The following is an 8,588-nucleotide window of genomic DNA, read 5'->3' on the forward strand; positions in this document are numbered from 1 at the left end:
CGGATCTTTGACGCAACTTCTTACTTTCGATCGACAGAGATGATAATTAATTAAGGTAATCCAACTTGGGAACATTCCATAATTACCCAAAATCCTGAAATCACGTGTGAGAGAAAAGAAGGGTCTAGGTATGATGTTTAATATACAAAGGAATTCGATCCTAGGTGATCGTATGGATGCATGGTACGTAAAAATCAGACCGTCAAAACTGCCACAATCGCTCTTGGAAAATTACATCCTAGTCATGCACACCCCGCTTGCCCCGTGCGCCCATGGCCTACCTTGCAAGCACCCCACCCGCCCTGCATGCCCATGGCCTACCTCTCATGCACCCCGCCTACCTCGTGCACCCATAGCCTTCCTCACACACACCCGCTTGCCTCGCGTGCCCATGGCCTGCCTTACGCGCACCCCTACTAGCACCTCGCACCCTTGTCAGCTTCCAGTGCCCTTGCCTAATCTCCAGCACCCCTACTAGCACCTCGCACCCTTGTCAGCTTCCAGTGCCCTTGCCTAATCTCCAGCACCCCTACCTAGCCTCCAGTGCCCCTGCCTAGCCTCCAAAAGCCCCTGCCTAGCCTCTAGTGCCCCTGCCTAACCTCTAGTGCCCTTGCCTAGCCTCCAGTGCACCTGCCTAACCTCCAGCGCCCCTGCTTAACCTCTAGCACCCTTGCCCAACCTTGTGTGCCGCCTATAGACACCCAATTTTGTCATCCTCCCCCGGCAATGATGATACAAGGACAATGGACATAAACTCTCACTTCTAATCAATAGAGATGCTTGATAGTGGTAATCTACCCTTAACCATCCCCAAACCTACCCAAACCCTGATTTACCCAAAAACCCAAAAACCCGTTACAGGAGGAAAGAGGGTCCAATTTTGACTTTTCAGATGTGAAGGAATCCGGTCAAAAGTGATCATACAAATGGATAGTACTCAGAAATATGATTACCCAAAAACCCGTTACAGGAGGAAAGAGGGTCCAATTTTGACTTTTCAGATGTGAAGGAATCCGGTCAAAAGTGATCATACAAATGGATAGTACTCAGAAATATGATTCCAACGATATATGGTGTGTCAAAATTAGACTTACGAATCTCCCGTAATCATTCTCGGAACCCATTTCTGACACTTCTGGAGATTTCCCAAAATTCTCTCGATAGTCAAGTTTTCCACTAAAAATTCCCCCGATAATTGGGTTTTTTTGCTAAAAATCCCACTTTTTGAGAAAAGATTCCATTTTCTAGAGAATATCTTCTCTACTTTCAAAAGTAGGAAAATATCTTGTCCACTTTCACAAGTAAGAGAAAATCTTCACATTTTCAAAAATGTCATGTCACACTTTATGTCATACACATCACACTTTATGTCATGTAATTGGTCTTTACCCACTGGGTAAAATTTAGATGTCATCACTTCATTGATTAAAATTCTCCCAACAGTCGAGTTTTCTGCTAAAAATCCCACTTTTTGAGAAAAGATTCTATTTGTCAGAAAAGATCTTGTCAACTTTCATAAGCAAGAAAATTTCTTCATAAGTTTTAAAAATATCACATCACACTTTATATCATATCACTAGTCTTTACCCACTGGGTAAAAATTAAGTGTCATGACCTCATTGATTTCAAAATATTATAAATACATCCCCCTTTCACTTGTAAAAAGACACCAAAGACTCTCTTAAGAGCAACCCCTTTCTTGTAGGAGCTCTACCCTCTCTCCTCCTCCTTCCCTTTCCCTTTGAGCTTCTTTGGGCCTTCAAAGCGATCTTTGTAAAGATCCAAAGTTCGGCTCGGATCTTCGAAGTGTTCTTCGGGATTTAAAGAACTTCAATCCAAGTTTTAGTTTGATCCATTTTTTTACCAAAAATGGAAAGTTTTTAGATTCTCTTTTTGAGTGCTTTTGTTTTTTTTTTCCAAAAAAGGAAAGTTTTAAGCTGAAGCCTTGTTCGAGTGCCACCTCAGCCTAGCATTCCATAATCCATCCCTAATGGAAGCTCTACTTGAGGGTCCTTGGAATCTTTTCCAAAAGTATTTGGTCCCGACGGAAGCTCTACTCAAGTGCCACTAGAATCTTTTCTAAAATAGCCAACCCCAGTGGAAGCTTTGCCCGAGTGCTCCTGGAATATTTTCAAAAGTACCTCATCCCTAGCGAAAGCTCTGCCAGAATCAATAGTTAAAAAACAAGCCAATCCTAAGTTGGACCTCTGTCCATAGATAACCTCAGTCAACATCTCCTAAACCCAGAAGTTGGAGTTCAAGACCATCTTCCCCCAAGCTGGGAGAATCTACGAGAAAAGTCAACCTCAGCCAAGGGCCCACCCCCAGGTCCTAGGCCCATAACCCTAGGTGGTGACTCCACACCCTTTCTGTATAATCCCAATCCCCCATATTAGACCATCATCAAACCCCGCCTTTATGACAAACCTGGTACACCTATGAAATAGGGCTCCACGTATTTTCAAGTGGTGATATGGTGGTGTAGGACCTACAGAAGCTCACATGAAAGCACTCCCCACCTTATCCACCAAAGGATATCAAGAGAGAGGAGAGAAGGCCCGAATCCCGGAGACCTTCCCCCTGACCGGGATATCTCCAATCCGAGGCCCACTACCCTCACAGTGGCAACTCCATTGGGGAATTATCAAGCTTTCGATACTAGACACTACATTTAAATACAAGAACATTTTTCATCACATATGTTTGAAAACATGTCTAGATAACCCCATGTTTTTAAATTATATTCACTAACTGCATCATTCATCATGCTCAAAGTGAAATCATTTGGCGAGGGTACTCCCTGTCATGCCTGCACCCTCTGGGAGATCAGTGCATGACATGCTAAGTACTCTGAGAGCAAATGATAGCCACTTCCTATACAAGAGTGGAAGGTATCGTCAAATGGCAAGGATATTGCAATTATGCTAGCACCCTCGGGGAGGTTCGTGTACTTTATGACATTCTGAGATCGAATGCATCATCAAACGGCAAGGATGTCCGTAATTGTGCTAGCACCCTCAGGGAGGTCCGTGCACTTTCTGGCATTCTGAGATTGAATGATGGTTACCCTACACTACACATCACACACGTTCACTCATGCTTCCACCAACCCCATAGTGGTCCTTACCATCCCCTCGTGTGAATTCTCGTAGAATGGGGTAGGGAGCTACACCCTTGGCCAAGTATCCTTGAGGTATGTTAAAGGATCAGTACATAGCGTATATTGATCTTGTTAAGGTAGCCTTGTCGGTCCTATTGTATCCATTGCATACTCAACATCATGTAGAAAATAGATGGAGAAGCTAGGAGCGCCACAAGCAAACTGTAGAACTTGTTTGCGGTCTTGGAAAGGAATTTTCCGACATTATATTCCCATCATAAAGAATTTTTTTCCTAAGCAGATTTCGGATAAAAGGTATCCCTCGTCCTTGAGAAAAACGTCTAGACATATGACTTAGGGGCAATCCCGTCAAAGTCAAGTAAAGTCCTGAGAAGTCCCGAGTAAATCTGGACGAAGGACACCTAAGTGGGAAAAAGAGCAAAGAAAGCATGACTTTATTACATGGAATTTTTTATAGGAATGTTATTAAAAAGCCATTTATATGAAATTCTCACTAATGATATCAAGTGGACTAGGGGCATGCTCCCCTATCCACTTTTTCTCATATCGTGAACTGACTCTAGTTGAATTATTGATTGATCAAAATGGATGAATGATTAAACATGGGATAGGATATCAGAGATCTAAAATAAATTGCCCTCTGGTTTAGACGTAATTCCACATCTCAAGTACTCACAGCAGTCCATCTGGACACGCCAGGGCAGTCGGTTGACTCATTTAAGTCCAGTGTCACCTACGTTGTCTCTTCGAGACTGCTTACCCCCAAGTGAGTGCACCTTGGAAGATATGGATCCAGTAGATGGTGAAACTCCAGTTTAGGCTTGGGTACGCCCTATTAAGGCATTGCAAATTGAAATGAAATAAGTAAGGAACAGGTTAGCATGAGTACTCCACATACTTCAGAACTCTCCCAGAGTTGATCCCACCCCGACTATAGGAGAGCAAGAGCAAAATGGACCTATGGGATATCTGGGAGCTTCACCCACTTGTCAGAATGGTCAGAGAGGAGTCTACTCTCAAGTTCCCCCTCCAAGGGTGCAGATCCAGGATGAAGAAGAAGAATTTGTAACACATATCAAAATAGAAACTCCTGAGATGGAGAGAGAAAGAAAGCTTCAAGAGCAGCTGAAGAAACTGGAAGATTTGATCTGGGTTGGGAAGAGCCAAGTGAGTCAGATGGCAGATTCTGATTGTCACACCCCGTTCACACTGAACCGGAGCGGTGACCGAGTTAACACCGGTTAACCCAAACCTGCCAGGATCATCAGATACTGTATTCCACCACAGCATACACACACTAACATAAGTTCATCAGATCAGCGGAAGACTAAGTTTTACCTGTGAATAAATCCCATATACTTGATACCCGAATTGTGATACAATAATTATATACATTTGGGCCCGAAGGCATGATATATACACAAAAAGAATATGATTCAAATACCAAGTATATACAGGAAATCGTCAAAACCATCAGAGTACACAGCTCGGCTCGGTATCAAGGCTGGAGCTCAGCTCGGCATCAAGGGTTGTGCCCAGCTCGGCATCACATAGAAGAGCTCAGCTCGGCCTCAGAAGTGGAGCTCAGCACGGCCTCCAAGGTGGAGCTCAGCTCGGCCTCAGAACTGCTATCCCGTAGCACAGCTCTCGCACAAGCAATCAGCGCCGTGCTCTAACTCCTCAGGGGTCCACCAGTCCTCTTCAGGAAACTCGACTGTGGGACCCACCCCATGCTCCTCAGATGTATGACCTGCAAAATCATCTAAAAAGGGGTGTACACGTGGGATGAGCTCACTAGCTCAGTAAGTAGAAAGATGGACCACACAACAGTCCACACATCACAACACATCATATGCACTACATGCCATGCTATACATTTTAAATCACATTCACCTAAGCAACATTACTAAGTCTTTGGTTTTAGTGCTACTACAACCACAGTGCGCGTATACTCCGGGTACGAGCCGCGAACTCCCTCCCGCGATACGCCCATAGGGCTGTCGGAGAAGGCCCACCGTGAGTACTCGGAAAAGTAAAGACAATGCCGTCCACCGGCTCTCAACAGAAATGTAAATGACTGAAAATAAAGGTGCTGACTCCAGCAATTTAAAAGCAGTACGATTGGCCCTCTTGAATGTACCACCGGGGTTGCCGACTGTCCTACATGACTCGTCGGGCGTAATGCCTAACCGCCACAGTGTCCGACAACCGCGACCCCTGCTTCCCCCCAAATGGTAACCCAACACCTTAACCCCTGTTGGGAAGGGTCGTAGCACGGGATGGTGAGAATCCTAATACCGCATGCTCCTATATGACAATAGTACGACTGCATAGTGCCTCCGTGTCCCATTCCACGGGCCACCAATGCATTCGTTTCCAAGCCGACTACGGCATCTAGTCTATCAATGCATTATGCACCATGATGTCCACATTCAACATATAAACATCTCATTCAATTGGCATTTGAAAAGTAAACATAGCATATATGCACATCAATGTGTGGAATGACTAATCTATATAGCATATTCATGATGACATGACTAGATTAGATATAATTAAATGAATGCCAAACAAATGCCTTGAAACAAGGCCAAACGTCCTCTCTCCACTTACTTGTAGCGTACAAGGATTCCCGTTCGGTACGGGTGAGATCCGGAGCGAATCGGGTAGGATTTGGTGAACCTAACATAATTGAGCGGGGTTAGTACTTCACCATTTTAGAATCAAAATTAATGAAATCCGATGTCAAAATCATGTTTAGAACGTCAAAAGAAGGTCACACGTCCGATTTGGGTTCGATCGGACATAAGGATCACCTTCGGGGCCACACGGGTGGGTCAGACAGGTGGGCTGTCTCCCCACCGGTTTTACCCACCGGTTTGGGACCGGTGGGTAGGGGCCCGCCGGTTGTACCCACCGGTTGGGCCAGGGACCCATTGCTAGGACCGGCGGGTAGGGGCCCGCCGGTTGTACCCCCCGGTGGTACCCGCCGGTTGGGCCCGAAGGCCCCCTTGCCTTCTCAGGTGGGTACCCACAGGCGTGTAGGTACCCACCGGTCTTGGTGGAAATGACACTGTCTCTTCCCCATTTTCTCCATCCTTTGGGGAATCAAATGGGGCTTGCCCCCACCCATTCTTCACACCTTCGAGGTCCTATAGGATGGTTCTAGCCTAGATCTAGGTTAGATTCAAGTGAGGGAAACCATCTTACCTTCTTTGCTCAAGAATGACCTCAAACCCTTCAAATCACTTCAAACTCACAATGCTTCTTCTACCTTGTCAATATCTCTTCAAATCCTTCAAGATCAACACATAAATCATCTATTAAACCTTAGATTCATCATTTCAAAGGGTATTTACAAGATCTCAAGAAACCATACTCGAATCAAGGGTTTAAAGCCTGGGTATGGTGAATGTTCACAAAACCCAACTTTGCTTACCTCCAACTGTAGATCTAGAGTTGAAGATTACTCTCTCGGCACCGGAATGGCAAGATCGAGCTTCGGCGCCGCTGAAATCCCCCTTTTCTTCCTCTTCCTTCTCTTCCTTTCTTCTTCCCTTTCTTTTCTCTCTCCTCTTTACTTTTTTTCACCAACGTACGAGGGTAATAAATGGAAAGAAAAGAAAATCATAAAGCCTTATATACTATTCCTAATTAAGTGAATAGTGCTCTTGGATGGGTCACTCAGGTGGGTGCACCCACCTGTCCTACCCACCTGAGAGCCAAGACTTGGGATTTTGACCGGGTTCGGACCTCGGCGCGAACCCCACCCCAAGCATACGATGTAGCATACGTATATACCTTAAAATACGGATATAATACCTGTTTTATCCGTACATAGCCTTATGGTAGGTGCACGTACACGGTTTGGGCACTCCCGTCTCTTCTGGCACTGGCTAGGACTTGTTGGGCCAGCCGGTGTTTAAGGTCACCCGTGCCATCATAGCCCATAAGGAACCCGCTCTAACATCCTCTGGCTCGGTTCCTGCATGGTTAAACCGGTTCAACCGCGAAATCAGACCGGGTTTAAGAAGCGGGGTATTACAATGAATGTTTAGGATGTTATTTTAGATACATATGTTTAGGATGGTTGTTAGAATTAGATCACAACCATTAATTGGTTCACTTTCGCATTATTAAAAGAAGCAAAAAATCAAGTGGTAGCCCTCCTTGTGTTCGACCTGTAGCTACATTGATCCATACGCTTGTGATTACATTTTAAATCCTAACAAGTTTTTGGCACCATTGCCTAGGAGACAGTTCCATGTTATTTTTCACTTTATTTTGGTAAATCAGAGTGCTTTGTTTGCTTTGTTTTATTTTTATTTTTCTTCTATTGAATTCCTGAGAAGAACAATTTGCAATAATAGTTGTATCAGTGGAGGTTACCATGCCTCACAGTATGATAAAGACAGGTTTCGCCCTGTAGATGTACCTCAAGAATTGACCTGAGTAACCCCGGATCCCTACCAGTAAGCTCCCAAAAAGCCTAAAAAAAATCAAAAAATCCTAAAAACAAAAGTTTTTCTATCCATTCTTTTGTGCTTGTCTTACTCTAGTTGTGCGTAGTTTTCTGTTACATGAGTGTTAGGTGGGTGTGTAATACTAAGAATCGGTTAAAAAGAAGAGATCCAATAAGTAGTGACCCTATACGTTTGCTCTCTTTAAAACCTTTCAATATGGGAGACCAACATCAAAATCCTTCACCTAAATCTCTGAAAGATAGGTTCTACCCTGCTAGAACAGCCCAACCTTCGTGCATAGTTCTACCACAAGGTCCGGGCAATAATTTTGAACTCAAATCTCAATACATCTTTATGTTGCCCCACTTCCATGGGTTGACCTCTGAGGATGCATACCTATTTCTAAGGGAATTTGAATAGGTATGTGTTCTAATTAAGATCCAACATCTTTCTGATGATGCTGTTAAGCTTAGGTTTATCACTTTTGCATTGAAAGACAAAGCTACGAAGTGGTTGTATGGGTTACCCAAAAATTCCATAACCTCATGGGAACAGTTCACAGTTGTCTTCCTTAAGAAATTTTTCCCAACTTACAAGACCAATAAACTTAGAATTGATATCCTTCAGTTTAGGTAAAAGCTTAGTGAGTCCTTTTCCAAACTTACGGAGAGATTTAAGGATCTACTCCAAGAATTCCCTCACCATGGCCTAGACTTATGGCATTTATATCAAATAATTTATGAGGGTATTGATTACCCAACTAATCAAATGATAGTCTATATGCCCTGAGGGATTCACATCCTTTACAGATGAAAGAAAGGCATAGAATTTCTTACTTGACTTAACTGACAAAACCCATGAGTGGGAATCAACCCAATAAAGTGAAAGAACCATAGGAGGGAAAGGATATTTTGTGGATGGGATACTAGCCAAGGAAGCCCATTTGGATAGCCTAATCAAGAGGATTGAGGCTATTGTTCCTAGAGAGCCATCATCAATCAATT

At 43.9% G+C, this 8,588-nt stretch overlaps 1 non-coding gene across 1 annotated transcript; it reads right to left on the reverse strand.

Annotated features, from left to right (window-relative positions):
* Positions 1 to 8,187: 8,187 nt before the first annotated feature.
* On the reverse strand, positions 8,188 to 8,294 carry LOC122070686. The gene has a single exon (XR_006137932.1). It is a non-coding gene; the product is annotated as a small nucleolar RNA R71 (small nucleolar RNA).
* Between the last annotated feature and the right edge of the window lie 294 nt (positions 8,295 to 8,588).

The sequence above is a fragment of the Macadamia integrifolia genome, unplaced genomic scaffold, assembly GCF_013358625.1.
Source record: "Macadamia integrifolia cultivar HAES 741 unplaced genomic scaffold, SCU_Mint_v3 scaffold972, whole genome shotgun sequence".
Classification (NCBI taxonomy): Eukaryota; Viridiplantae; Streptophyta; class Magnoliopsida; order Proteales; family Proteaceae; genus Macadamia; species Macadamia integrifolia.